This window comes from Balaenoptera acutorostrata, chromosome 12 (genome assembly GCF_949987535.1).
Source record: "Balaenoptera acutorostrata chromosome 12, mBalAcu1.1, whole genome shotgun sequence".
NCBI lineage: Eukaryota > Metazoa > Chordata > Mammalia > Artiodactyla > Balaenopteridae > Balaenoptera > Balaenoptera acutorostrata.
In genome coordinates, this window is record NC_080075.1 from 91,602,939 (window position 1) to 91,618,693 (window position 15,755).

The following is a 15,755-nucleotide window of genomic DNA, read 5'->3' on the forward strand; positions in this document are numbered from 1 at the left end:
CATGGAGCCTTTGACATGATAACAACTATTTTTCTGGTAATTGGATTCAGTTGAATTTAAATATTTATTGAATATTTGCTTTGTTCTTTTTGTCAGGTACCATACTAGCTAGGGATATAGAGATGAATAAGATTTGGCCATGTCTTCAAGGAGCTCAGATCTTGTACATATATCAAACATACACAGATATAACTCTAATACATATCACAATGTGAGCTGTACTCTGGATATTCAGAAGGTAGAGAGAGTAATTTTCACCAGAATAATAATATCAACTTTTACAAAGTGGGTGACAAATGATCTGAGCCTTGCAGACAGTGTAGGATTAGAAGATGGAGAGAACTTTCAGGTTGAAGATAGACCATGAGCTGGTATAAATATTTAAATAAATTCATGATAATAAGGAGACTCAAACACACCCAATAAGGAGACACATCAGATAAACATGGAATCAAAATCAAGACTTTTTTTTCAGTTGACTTTGAATGAGTTACAATAAATTTCTGAGTCATAGTTTGTCACATTTTGAGATCTTATAATAATACCTGTGTCTCAACACTGCTATGAAGATTAAGTGAAAGCATATATACATTATACAGACCATAAGTCTCTGAGTCAGATGTAAGTCCATCATCCCCACCAACACATACACAAATTCACACACATGCACACACACAAACACACATGTACATGTTATTATTGGGAAAGAAGTTGCAAATATTACCATTTTTACGGTTGTTACTTCAGACATTTTACAAATCTAAACCGCTGCCCCCCAACCCCGTCTCCGGAAACAGAATGTATATCTGGTGATGCACAGTTTTCATAGTTGAATCCTAAAATTAGTTTATTAAATGGGTGCATTATCCACATGCTGTGTCATCCACTTATGCCCCAAAGCAATAACATAAACTGCCCTTGAGAAAATATTTGTGGACAAGAGAGCCCTAATCATAGATACAGCCTCATAAAACACTGTGTTCTCTCATTTTATAGCTTCACCCATACACATTTCTCAGCTGGATACCGTCATGGAAAACTAATGCCAGGAGACTGGGAATCTCCACTGGGTTTCATCCTCTTGGTGAGGCTGTGTTGAAAACGCTTTGACAGAGGGCTCTTCTCCTGGGGCTCATCAAATATTGCTGGTAGAGAGTTTGCTTGCTTTAAATATTTCCTTTCCTCAGGTACCCGAGAATACCATGTAATTTGTAGAGATAACTGGGATAATGAATGCACACTGTAGTCAGCTATTACCGATAGTAATTGGTGTACCTTTCATCTCCTGTCAAGCAGAGTGGTTAGGACTAGGACCAAAAGGCAGCTATCATCTCTCTCATTTCCCGACTCAGACAAAAGGCAAAAAATGTGCATGTCTGTGCTGATAGGTGTCTGATCAAAGCAGCTGAAAGCTGTCAGAAGCCAGCGCGCCTCAGCAGCCTGACTGCGCCTTAGTGCAGCTCTGCCTTTGATCCTCCGGCAGCCTAACTACGTTCTATTTATGTAAAAAATAATAATTAGGGTTGTAACTGAACAGAAGAAAGTGCCATTTTCTATTTGGATGCTGGTTTTGCAGCCTGATAAAGCTAGGAAATGTGGACCAATTCTATCCAGAGTGTGTGTGTGTTCAACTCATTCAATAAAACAAAAACTACAATCAAATACCATTGAACCTTCAGCAAATAAATGTGCAGTCAGCAGTAAGCAGAATGCTTGTAGAAAGAAATCATTCCCCTTGGAAGGTTTAAAAAAAACACTCAAGTCAAATTGCTGCAATATTGGCATCTGTATTTTGTCTTTTCAGCAAAATCGACCAGCTGGCTATAAATTTATAAAAGGGGAACTGGTCTTGGATTTAAAAGATTTGGGGTCAAATCTCAGGTCTGTCACTTTCTGGCCGTGTGAATTTATACTCATTACTAATCACATATGTGCTCCAGGTATCATCTGGTATATGATACATGGGTACATTCCTACATCCTGGTTACTGAGAGCATTGTACGAAAATGTTGGCTTGTTGTTATTAAAAGCAACAGAGGCAGGCTTTTGGCCAGAGACCAGACAGACAAGTATTAATATCACTTAACCCTCCTCTTTACCAGGTTCCACTGCCACTCTCGATAAATAGAACCAAGTATCTTTCATCTCTGTAATAAAGTTTACTGAATGAGTAAATGCATAAATGAACGTGAGCAAGAACTAGTGAAATTTACTAATAAATTTTACTTTACTTTACAGAATAGTGTAGAGATAAGTTCCAGAAAAGCTACATTTATGTCTTTATTACTATGATTACTAGTGATTTATCTGCACTCAGCCTTAATATTCAGACACGCAGACACACATACATAAGCAGGACACTGAGTCTGGCCCTTATACGTGTCACTAAACGTCGGTGACTGTTACTCTGAGTAAATATGTTTCTAAAGTGATCACTTAAAGAGCATAAAGTTTATGATCTCAAGGAATCAATACCTTCCACAATACCTAAAGCATGTTTAGTATACAATAAATGTTTCTTGAAAGAACCAGTCATTCTTCCATAATATTCTGAGGGGGAAATCTCATACAACTTTTAAATTATTTTATCATACTTATTTGGATTTATCCCTTGCTGCCACCTTGAAACTCTGCTCTCTAAATGTCACAGAACTTGGAGCACACCTCGTCTGGTAAGTACTAGGTGTTCAATCAATGTCTTCAGAAGGAATTCAAATATCTATAAAAGCTACAATCATTAGAGGCTGGAGTTTGTTGTGACACTAAGATTCTGATCAAATCTGCAACTTGAGAGCCTCCAGAACAGGACTGGAGCTTCAAAGGCTCAATATGGGCAGTTAGTAAACATTCAATGAGCTGTTCCAGAAAACCATTGTTACCAGATAATTTTCATTTTCACCTTGGTTACCTTTTCAGGCCAGCCAACCAAGGCATGGAATCAACAACTATGCTCTGCGGGGTTTTTTAACTTGAGCTCAAGACGGAGTTTTAGGTCATTTCCACTCTTGTGAGCACTCACTGCTTTCCCACAGAACCCAGCCAGGCAGACCCCTCCCGGGACCTCCACCTCTGGCAGAGAAGAGAGGGCTGTGCTGGGTGGTTTTCAGTCTCAGTCAAAGCTGTGCCTCTGTCACTGGCCGCCTCCCCACATTTTCGCCTTTGTCCACAGTAGACAAAGACTCAGCAATATTTCTCTTCAAACTTATTTCTAATATGATGGAGAGGAAAAGAAAACATTTTAGAAATGAACAACAGAATCTCATATGGTCTGAAGTTCCATAGGAGCAGTGATTTATTGAATGTGTATGTGTGTCTGTATATGCACATTTTTTTTTTTAAATACATAGACTCTTCCTGAGTCTCCAGCCTTCTACCCACTTTGCACATTTTGGACTTGCCAGCCACTTACACATTCTATTGGTTCTGTTTCTCTGGAGGAACCAGATTGACTAACGCCCCTATATTTTCAGATCTTTCTACCATAACTTCCTCTCACTATCAGCACATGAATAAGCTGTGTCTTTCCTAAGACTTGGACGTTGGTCCCTAAGAGAGGTGAAGGGAAGGAGCTTTCCCTAGTCCCTGAGTCTTTGGATTTTAAGGTCAGTGATGAGGAGTGTTGCTTGAAGCAGTATTTCCTGACTTCTTGGAAAGAGCAGAATGGGGTAAGAAAGAATGAGCAAAACATACCAAGGAACAGAGGTAAGCAGTGGAGGAGACAAAACCCTTGAGTTCATGGTTCCAACGGGTCTGAAGCAGTTATCCGCCTGTGTTTCCCAGTTATGTGAGATAAACACTTTGCTTTTTTGTTTAAGTTTATTGGGGCTCAGTTTCTGGCACTTATAAATGACAATAAATAGTGTTAAGGGAGTTTTTAAAAGGAAGAGATAACCTATGCTCAAAAATTAGGAAAGAAGAAAAGGGAGATTTGATGATTAAGATTAACTCTGATTGAGGGAGAGAGCTGCAAGCTAGAAGTGTATTTAGAGACTCCTGGGCACCAGCTTGAATAATTTCTTAAATTATCCGGCCATCAAGAGGCAGAGAAAGATTGGCATACAGAAGTGACATAATCAGACTCAGGTTTGAGAAGCTTAACTTCGAAGCAATCTAGATACTTATTTAAAGGAGAAAGACTGAAGTCTGGAAGCCAGTAATACTTTTTGAAAAAAGCAATTTAAATCTGAAACTATTCAGCATTTAAAGTGAAAGAGTGAAATTTTGTAAAATTATAAAATCCATTGCCACGACCACCGCTTAGGTGGATTGCATATTATAGCGATTATAGCACACATTATACGCTATATATGCATATTACAGCACATAATATACGCTATAATATATATATGCATATATGCATATTATAGCAACAGAAGAGGAAGTATTAAAGATCAGTCTGTAGCCTCAAGTCAGAGCAAAGAAAATGCCGCCAGGGAAGCTGAGAAGATGTGTGACTATCTGCTGGTTCATCCCTCCTCACTCTACAGAGGAATAAATGTGGAGGAGGCGTGTGAGATGGACACTGGCCTTTAGGTAGAAGGTTGAGCTTCAAATGCCAGCTGGAAAATCATGTGGAGAAGTCCTGAGTAGAAATTACAGAAATGTGGTACTCTGGAACTGAGATTCAAATTTAGAAATCTTTATCAGTGAAGAAAGAAAGAAAGTTGCATACATGGATAAACCCTGGTAGTACTCAATGTCTAATTTTAAAAAGAAAGAGGGAAAGAAAGAAAGAAGAAAGAAAAAGAAAGAAAGAAAGAAAGGAAGAGAGAGAGAGAGAGAAAGAAAGAAAGAAAGAAAGAAAGAAAGAAAGAAAGAAAGAAAAGAAAGAGAGAGAGAAAGAAAGAAAAAGAAAGAAAGAAAGAAAGAAAGAAAAAGAAAGAGAGAGAAAGAAAAAGAAAGAAAGAAAGAAAGAAAAAGAAAGAAAGAAAGAAAGAAAAAGAAAGAAAGAAAGAAAGAAAGAAAGAAAGAAAGAAAGAAAGAAAGAAAGAAAGAAGAAAGAAAGGAAGAAGGAAAGAAAGGCGATCCAGGAGTGTCCAGGAGGTCTTAGCTCCAAGGAGCTGCAGCAGCCCTGTGGTTCCCACTCATCCACCCTTTGTAACTAGTTTAAGTCCCGCCGAATTACCCAATTTCACGGTGCCATCAGTTTTTGCTAAGATGTGACTCTTACAGGTGAGGGTCCAAATCATACAAAATTGATGTCAGATGGAATTTTCCTGAAACTCAGAGTAGACTCCCTAAAATTCTACTGCTTTTCACCCCAACCCAAACCCCAGGACAACAAATTCTACCTTGAACCTACTGTTTCCTTTTTCCACACACTATTCTTTTCTTCCTCAGGTGTCCCTACCATAATCATCCCTATCTATCTATCTATCTATCTATCTACACACATATGCAAATATACGTAACACACACCATATATAGATAGAGATAAAAAGAGACATAGAGATAGATATATACACACAGACAACTGTTGTGTTTAAAAAAAAAAAAATCCTAGCACTCAATGCATTCATTTTCTGTAGAGACAAGTGCAATCAATTCAGTTATTTGAGTAATTATTTCAGAATTAATTCTTTTGTGTGATATAATATTAATTCATCTAGAGAAATGTTTTTTTAGAATAACTCATAAAAAGAAATATAAATTACACTAGGAAGAAAGAAGTACCAAGCTGTTATCTCACTTGCCAAATTTTATAATTTCATAACCAATAAAGTCTGATCTGTGTTATCAGGAAAAGTACCTTAGTTCTTCAGTTGCTTATCATGACAACTTATTTTTTAGCTTAATAGAATTCACAGAAATCTTTCCTATATTTGATGTTTACGGTAATCATGCGAGGAAGATATCATCATAGTCCCTTTTTGTAGATGAAGTCACAAAAGTTCAGAGAGTTTACGGGACTTTCTTGAGAATGCACAGCCAAGGAATTCTAGAGCCAGGACTTGACCCAGGTCTGATTCCCCCACCCCGCTGTCTTTCCGTTTTGCACCACTCAGTGGCATCTGTGCAAAGAATTATTGATTTTTTAGTAAAATAATCTCACTCATTTGTTTCAATATGCTGTCATAATGTCAAGGTGACTGCTATTAACACGTCACTGGAAACTGTCTTTCTTTTCATTCTATTTACTCTCCCAGAAAACCAGAGGAAATGTACTATTACACAAAGATGAAATGAGCTGACAGTAAGGCGAATGATGGTTTCTGGAGGGGAGGAAACCATCTGAATCTTTGTTGGTTCGTTTTAAATGAGGCAGTTAAAGACACACAGAATGACTCCACCCTTGGCCAGAAATTTTGCAGTAAACAGAGGCTGGATAAAGTGGGATAAAGGAAATATGCACATTCATTTCCAAGGTTTGGGATTTTGGCATTGATAAGGAAGAAAAGTTGAAGTCTGCATAGGTAATCACAGATTCTCCACTCAGCTAGGATTCTCTTCTAAAACACCGATCTCTTTAAACTTTTCCTTCACTCCCACCTGTGAAGAAGTGGTAAACATTCATCACTAAAGTGGTTTTTTTTTCATTTATTTAATTAACATTTGTAAAGAATGTTATGATCCTCCAAGGTAGTATACATTAGAGCTGGCAAGTAATCATCAAGATTAATAAGTAAGTAAAAGTTCTAGCTTGAAGCCAAGGCTTTAAAACTAGATAACCTTACCTGAATATATTGGTTTTGATGGTATTTGTGTTCATAAACTCATATGAACATAAAAAATAAGTACATTAAAGGAAATTTTTTTTCTTCTATTCTATTTATTCTTCCTTTCACAGTTTGTACAACATACATTCCTCTCCTTACCAAAGCCAGAAGCTGTGGTCTCCCATCCAGGTGGTGTCCAAACAGCAAGTCGGCAAATGTAGAATTAAATGAACCCTCTTTTTGTGATCAAATAACAGTAATGTCTTGCAGGAAAAAAAAAAAAAAAGAAAAAACATTTTTATGAGTATAAGATTATTAGCTCATGCTCTTCTAGAATTTCTTCTCTCCACCACCAGTCTTCTGTCCATGTAATATGTCATCTGCTTTGGAAATTTAATTAGTCTGTTCCTTGCCTAGGACTTTTGATAGTAAAACACCCTATCTTAGTCTATTCAGGCTGCTCTAACAAAATACCACAGATGAGTTGGCTTTTAAACAACAGGCAGTTATTTCTGTTACTAATAGCAGACTATGAGGTACAAGATCAAGGTGCTGGCAGATTCACGTCTGGTAAGAACCAACTTCTTGGCTATCTTCTTGCTGTGATGTCACCTGGTAAAGGGGATCCCTCTGGTGTCTCTTTCATAAGGGCACTGATCTTATTCACAGAGCTCCATCTTCCTGACCTAATCACCTCCCAAAGACCCCACCCCCTAACACTACCACATTTGGGGTTAGGTTTCAACATATGGACTTCGGGGGACACAAATATTCAGTTCAAAGTGCACCCCAAACACTTTGTAGCTCTTGAAATTCTTCCCTCTCTTGTCCTCAGTGTTTTCATCTGAGATGGAAACACGGATGTTAGACTAAATTATCTCTAGTGCACCTTCTACTTTGAACATTGTACGTTTTCAACACCTTGGTCTCATCACTCATCCTCCCCTCACCTCCTCCAACTCCTACCCTCCAATTTCCTGGGCCTTCCTCTCTGCCAGGCTCAGGCCAGTTAAACTATTTGTCTAAGTTCAAATAAATGGAAAACAGCTGAGCCAGTATTTCATCCCAGCTTGAGGTGACTCTTTTTTTTGGGTACCAGTTTTATTATTTTTTTTAACTTTTTATCTTATATTGGAGTATAGCCGATTAACAATGCTGTGATAGTTTCAGGGGCACAGCAAAGTGACTCAGCCATACATATACATGTATCCATTCTCCCCCAGACTCCCCTCCCAGCTTGACGTGACTCTTTACTGATGATTCTGAGATGACCTGCTTCTGCACACTGTACATATCAACTAAGAAGAACATTCAAAAATCTCATCTGTCTACATCTTCTTATGCCACCGATAATACTTTAAAGACAAACTCTAAATTACAGATCCAGTCCTATCTTACCTCCTGGGTCTAAAGCACTTTGCAATAATTGGTATTAACAAGTTCACACTATGATACCAAAAAATGTTGTACTGCTTTATCATATATATGTAAGAGTGCTTTAAAATTAGTATATATGATTGGTTTTCCCTTCTTTGGAGTTGCATTGGATATAGTCTACCTGATAATATTCACTTAACCTGACAACCAACTCTCTAAGAGGCAACTGAATGCAATTCAGTAACTCAAGTATACCGTGCTGTCTGATAGAAAGACTATGAAACCTGGGAGACTGAAATCGTTTACTCATACACTGGAGAAGCTTCTGCTTCCTTTTAAACTTCTCTGGTGGAACCCTATCTGTTTGGGTCTTCCAGTATCCTTCCTTCCTTCTTTTGAAAAAGCCCTTAGTTTACTCTCTGGAAACTACCTCTGCTCCTTTGCAAGGATTTCGGTGACCTTGGGAGCTGAGTCTTCTACCACCACCCCTGGGCAAGGCACTGGTAGATGGCAAACTACCCACTCACATACTCTTTTCAAGGATATTGGGATGTGGGGATAGTGGTAGCAGACAGATATTTAAACAGTCCTGGGGAAGCATGTTATTTTCTGTCAACCAGGTCCCTAGAGCTCTGTAGGTTGTAGGGTCTGCATTTCCTTCACTTCTGTGACCTCTTGCATAGTCTTCCAATAATTCTGTTTTGTTTGGTTTTTATTCGTCTTTGTTAGTGAAAGGAGAAGTGATTTTTATTAGTTTCATCCAAAAAAAAAAAAAAACCCAAAGCTGCTACATATTTAGGTATTTAGCAAATAATTTTCTAAACAGCATACACATAGGCTAACTTTCAGGCCTGGAATATCTAGGTGACCATAAATTCCAAAACTGTTGACTGAAATAACCCCTTCCCATGTGAAAACAAAAAGGACAGCCCAAGTATCATGCAACAGCTGGGATAGTCTATTCTTCATTGATTCTCAAATATCAGGAAGTTTTTAACTTAAATTTGGGTGTGGGATAAATGTAATACCTTTACTCTCTGAATCAGTCCTTGCCCCATTCCCATCCAAAATACAAAAGGTCATTCCCAAGCAGTAACTTGTTTCTACTTCATGTTAAGCACTTCCTGAAAAGAAAATGATGGAAATCATGGGGAAATGAAGACAGACTTCAAGGAGTGAAAAGCCACATGTGACCTTGAGGATGCAGAGGTCACTGGGTCTGTGAGACGATTTGGGGGAAGGGACCTGAACATTAGGGTCCATCTACAAAATGCCATGTATTTTTCTTCTGATGTTAAGTCTGACCCAGTCAATCACTGGATCCTCTTGCATCCCCTGACGCCCCCTTTTAAAGCTGGAATTTAAGTCTTCCCAAGGGTGGGATGGCGATGCCTGACTGGAAGCACTTTTATTAAACACTACAGAGATGCACATTGTTGTTTCAGGGAACACCCCCAGGATATAATGCAGCATCTACTCCCAAAGTCTGAATCCCTGGGAATTTGGAAAGAATGGTTCATGATAAGTTAATAGGATATCTTTTCTTGAAAAATTGTAAAGACAATATTTGTTGAACAATAAACGTTCAGTGAACCGAAATATAACAAAGAGCATCTCCTGGTCTTATAAAGACCACATAACTTTCTGCCTCAACTCCCTCCTCTCAGCAATTTGGTCTGCTATCCCGAGAAACTGCTAGATTGCAACGATGTTGATAAAGAAATAGTCTTCAAAGTACATAGTCATGGTACACAAATCCCCTGGAGGCATAGTCGGGAGTTTGGAGAGTTCAGATGGATCAAGGAGATTCAGCTTCCTTTTTATAGAGATGTTACAAAGCTGAACAAAGGACACACCAGAAGCCATGTACCGGTTTGCAAGCAAAATGCATTTCTAAAGCTGTTCAGGGTTTGTTTGTTTTATTGTTTATATATTTCTTGCCTTGGAGAAAAGATGTGTGTCAAACTAGATTTCTGTTTGTTGTTTTACTTAATAAATTGAGCCTTTTTAATTGTACTACCAAATCAGGTTTTAGGAGAAATTACAGGCAATCCCACTGACAAACAAGAGCTCTGTGGACAGGCTCATGAGGAATCTAGGCATTTAGATAATTATTTTTTTCCTCTAGGCAAGTTCTTCCAGGCACCCAAGACAATGGAACTCAGCCTCGGCCAGCTGAAGCCACCTTGAATGGCAGGATCAGATTAGCTCCAAATTTGGGAAGTGACAAATACATGCCTTACATTCTGATAGGCGCTAAAATTACGGAGATGGACCAAACACATTTTTCCTTGGAAAAGCAACAGCTTCGTAGCCAAGACTGATAGTGAAGACAACACTGACCAAAGAGCTTTATAAATGTTAAGATAAAGGGATTAAAAAGTCTTCTAACATTGCTCCTCAGGGGAAGAGCACTGATTTATAAATTACAGACTCAGATTCAAGATGTAACTCTATTTACTAGCTGTAACATTTTAGACTAAGTTGTGTGCTTTGTTTGAGTTATTTCATGTGAAAATAAAGGTATTAGGGTTTTGCTTACTTATATTTCTTAAATCCTTGATAGTGAATAAGAAATATATATGTAATTTAAATGAAGAAAATAATGCATATTTAAGAGGATAGTAGTAAAGACCAAATATTAAAAATATTTATATAAAACATTTTAAAATGAGGTATTAGGTAAAATTTTATTATTATTATAATCAATCAGCATGTAGATTTAGCAAGTCTTCACCCACCCAAAAATGTTTTTTATTTGTGTGTGCACATACTAGTTAATTTTGTCACATTATCTAAAATAAAAGTATTTCATAGAATTTTTGAAACTTAAATGTTCATCTAAGTCTCTATTTATTGAAAAGGAACATAGCTTACTTCATCTCAATCAGCCAACTCTGATTACCAATTTTTTTGTTTTCCTTTTACTTAATAAAAATGAATTTTGATATAAAATATCTTAGAAAAGGGATTCCTTTTATTTGGAAAATAATTTTATCTCAGCATTTTTCTCATCTAAATACAGGACCTGTCGACATTGATAGTGTTAAAATCTACTTTAACGTTAATAAACGACTGTCCTCACCTTAATTTGAATTTCCCAGTAAAATTATATTTTCTACTTTGATTATATTTAATGCACAAAGTTTATTCCATAGCCATGCCTGGAGAGCAAAGTGACCCCATTTAGCTTTGCTTTTTAGGCTGAGAAAATCTGCTGCATGTCAATTACTTTTCCTTGAGAGAGTTCATTAATATTCAACATCTTCATCTTCTTCTTCCTTTTTAAATAAAATCAGGCACTCAACTTTTATCTTGTATATGTGCAGTCTGAGTATGACGACACTGGATTTTAGATACACACCAGATCTAGAGAAGAGTAATGATGAAACTATATGGTAACCTCAGGGAAGAAAACTCTGGGGATTCAGGTATTAATCTTAGAGCAGGACATTAATTCACAAAATCATTCTCCTACTCATTCAATTTTTCAGTTAATCATACATTCATTCAACAATCACTTTGCAGCAAGGCAAAGACTCTGAGTCCTATACAAAATGTTCTTATGTAGTCAATGCATTCGATTAGGAATCATGCCAAAAATGAAGAGGGGTTATAAGTGGGAGAAAAGCCACAGTGAGAAGAATGAGCCCAAGGAAGTCACCACATTTTTTTAGCATTAATGCATCGGTGGCCCTGATTTATTATGAGTCGTGCATGACCCCTTGTCCTTGTAAGGTGTTACATGTGTTTTTCAGGTTTATATTTCAAAATAAAATCACTGTCATTGGATTATCGGGCTAACTTTGGACGTCTGTGGCAGCCAAAGTATACACCTGAGTGTTCTTAAACCATCAAAAAAATAAAACATTTGTGTTTCAGTGTTTCACACTGGGGGAGAATTCTCTATTTGAGAATGAGAATGAAGTTTATTTTATGTTTTTGTTTTTTTTGCACTGAGATCCACACCAGATTCCATATCTTTCCCTCACTGTTCTCACCCACCTTCCGAAAAAATGGGAAAAATATGCAAATTTTGCTGCGACTGACTGTCTCCTTCTTCATGACCATCCATAACTGCTCTCAAGGAATTACAATATCAGCATTTACACCTTATTCTGAATATGCTTTTTCTTGTCCTGTTTTGCAGAATTTGCCCGATAAAATTCATTGTGTTTTTTCGTGGAAAATGTTTTCAGTCCCCTGAGAAGGATTTCAGAAAGAAGCAAGGCACGGGGCCGTGATGAAGGTATTGCCGTGGCTTTGGGGAGCATTCTCAGGACTGAGTCCCATCATTTGGAGACTGTCTTATTCTGGGCATACAGGAGGCCAACTCCCTCCTTCTGCTATTCTTGACTTAGAAATAGTTACTTACAAACTGTAGCATTTTGGTCATTTTTACTTTTATTTTAAATCCCAAGTTAATTTAAGCCTAAAATCTCTCCAGACTAATGGATTTTTATTTTTAAATAATTCCTATTATGTGTCCATGACATTGAAAGTTCCATTAAGGCAGTCATATACTCCTAAGTCTACTAGTAAGAGTTTCTGAATGCTGTCCATGAAAAGTCCTTTTAGACACTAAATTATGACAGTTTTCAGAAAGAAGGGAAAACATGCTATTCTGTGAGCACAGGTGTATTCACACACATCAGAAAATTGAAATCCAATTCAGAAGGCAATATTGGAAATAATTTGAGCCTGGACCCAATCTGGCCAGGGCTGAAATAGCACAAGAAATGACTTTAAAGATGATTGTACCATTTTTTCAGTTCATTCTATATGACTGGAGCCATCAGTATGGAATGCACTGGAAAACACACATTAAACTCCAGCTTATGTCATTTCAGCCAGACTAGAGGCTGAAAGTTACTTCCAGTGATCCTATTTAAGTGAACGTTACACAATTAATTTTAAAAATTAAATAAGAGGTAAAATAAAAAATGTACTATACTTATAAAAATACAACTACCAAAAATGCACAAGTGTAATTACTTTTAAATAATAAATACAAATCCTTAATTCCAAAGCCTTAGACATTCTTTTATACTGTTGTAATCTCTATTTTAATTATATAAGAATATAAATTTTATGCAATAAATTCATTCCTAAAACAGTATAGTTCTCATTGTTTTGAGTACTGATTTTTCACAAAAAAGGATTGTGGTATGCATGCATTATATGATGATTGAGTAAAGAAAATCTTCCTTTTGTAAAAGGAAGAATCCTTCTGGCATATAAGTAATCAGCCCTGTGAATTTTTTAATTTGTATTTCCATAAAGCCATTAAAGGATCTCCAAGAGTTGTCCAGATGCAGTTGGGGGCACCCGGGGTCCCCTCACTGTTCGTGGTTCCCGTGAGCCTCAGCTTTTCTTGGGGACCAGAGAAAGCAGAGGACAGTCTTCAAAGGTCAGAGTGTTTTGTGTCTCTTGCTCACTGCTGACTTCATAACTAGGGTTTCAGCTTCCCTGGACCATCGTGGTTTGCCTCTTCTGTCCAATTCTTTACTCTCTGAAGTGGCCTGGCTGTGACAAGAAATTACATATGACAAGAAATTCTTATGACTGACTCTCTCCAACTCACCAGACTTTGGACAAAACTGCCTGATTTTCATCAGCATTATCAGTGTGGTCAATTCTGCCTGTGTCAGCTGACACCTGATATGAATTACTGCTCTTATGGTTACAAGAGGATCCACATGAATTATAATAAGGGTAGGACCAAATTTTGTCTTTCTCTATGCGTTACATATGAGTAGAATGTTGTCATCAAAAGTGGTAACCAGTAGTAATTTTTGGTATTCTGATTGCATTTCTTTGTTGTTTTATTTTCTTTTCATTTAGCATTACACAAATTACCTTCTACCTTTCTGATACCTCAAATTCTTATTGTCAAAATGACTAATTTATGGAATTTAAAGAGAGTTGTTTTACTGGATGAGCCCAGAATGGGTAGTCTAGAAAAGATTAATACATGCAAAAATTATTTGTCATCTTAAGAAACATGGATAAAATTGATCTTGGCAAAAGAAAGGAGGCATAAACAGAGTAAGGAGCGTAACTCATGGGTGTATGGAGAACGTGTCTACAGGATTCAGAGGACTTCAGGACCTCAGGTCCAGGGCCCTGGGGGTGGAGGGGGAGGGACATGCCAGTGGCAGAAGCAGCTTCCATAGGCATTGGTTTTAAAACAGACTTTCTCAACCAACACTTGCAATGTTGGGGTTTTGGATCTCAGTGTAGGCTTTATATTTATCTCTGATCATTTTTATCCAATGGGATAAAATGTAATGCCTTGGTCCCCTCTAAAGCTTACCTACAGGGTGATAATTTGGCTGTTTATTGATCATTTCTTCTGCAGGGAATCTTACTTCATCCTGTGGAAGGCAGTGCCTTCTGAGTACTTGCAGCACTTAAACTACCCTTTCAAGAAATACAGATGGCCAATAGGCACAGGAAAATATGCTCAACATTGCTAATTATTGGAGAAATGCAAATCAAAACTACAATGTGGTGCTAAGAGATTGGGATTGACATATATGCACTATTGATACTATGTATAAAATAGGTAACTAATGAGAACCTACTGTATAGAACAGGGAACTCTACTCAGTGCTCTGTGATGACCTAAATGGGAAGGAAATCCAAAAGAGAGGGGATATACGTATATGCATAGCTGATTCACTTTGCTGTACAGCAGAAACTAACACAACATTGTAAAGCAACTATACTCCAATAGAAATTAATTAAAAAAAAAAAACTACAATGAGGTACCACCTCACACCAGTCAGAATGGTCATCATTAAAATGTCTACAAATAACAAATGCTGGAGAGGGTGTAGAGAAAAGGGCATCCTCCTATACTGTTGGTGGGAATGTAAGTTGGTGTAGCAACTGGGAAAAACAGTATGGAGATTCTCAGAACACTAAAATAGAGTTACCATATGATCCAGCAATCACACTCCTGGGCATATGTCTGGACAAAACTATAAATCAAAAACATACATGCACCCCTATGTTCATAGCAGCACTACGCACTATTCACAATACCCAAGACATGGAAGCAACCTAAATGTCCATCGACAGATGAATGGATAAAGAAGATGTGGTATGTATATATCTATATATATATCTATATATATATCTATATATATATCTATATATATCTATATATAGATATATATATAGATATATATATATACACACACACATACACACACACACACATACACACAGTGAAATACTACTCAGCTATAAAAAAGGCTGAAATAATGCCATTTGCAGCAACATGGATGCAACTAGAGATCATCATACTAAGTAAGTCAGAAAGAGACAAATATCATATTATATCACTAATATGTGGACTCTAAAATATGACACAAATTAGCCTGTCTAGAAAAAGAGACAGAATCATGGACATAGAAAACAGACTATTGGTTGCCAAGGGAGAGGGGGTTAGGAGAGGCATGGAGTGGGAGACTGGGGTGAGCAGATGTAAGCTCTTATATATAGAATGGATAAACAACAAGGTCCTACTGTGTAGCACAGGGACCTATATTTAATATCTTATGATAAACCATAATGGAAAAAAATATTAAAAAAGAATGTATATATATGTATAACTGAATCACTTTGCTGTACAGCAGTAATTAACACAACATTGTAAATCCACTATACTTCAAATTAAAAAAAATAAACTACCCTTTAATTAATTTCTACTGG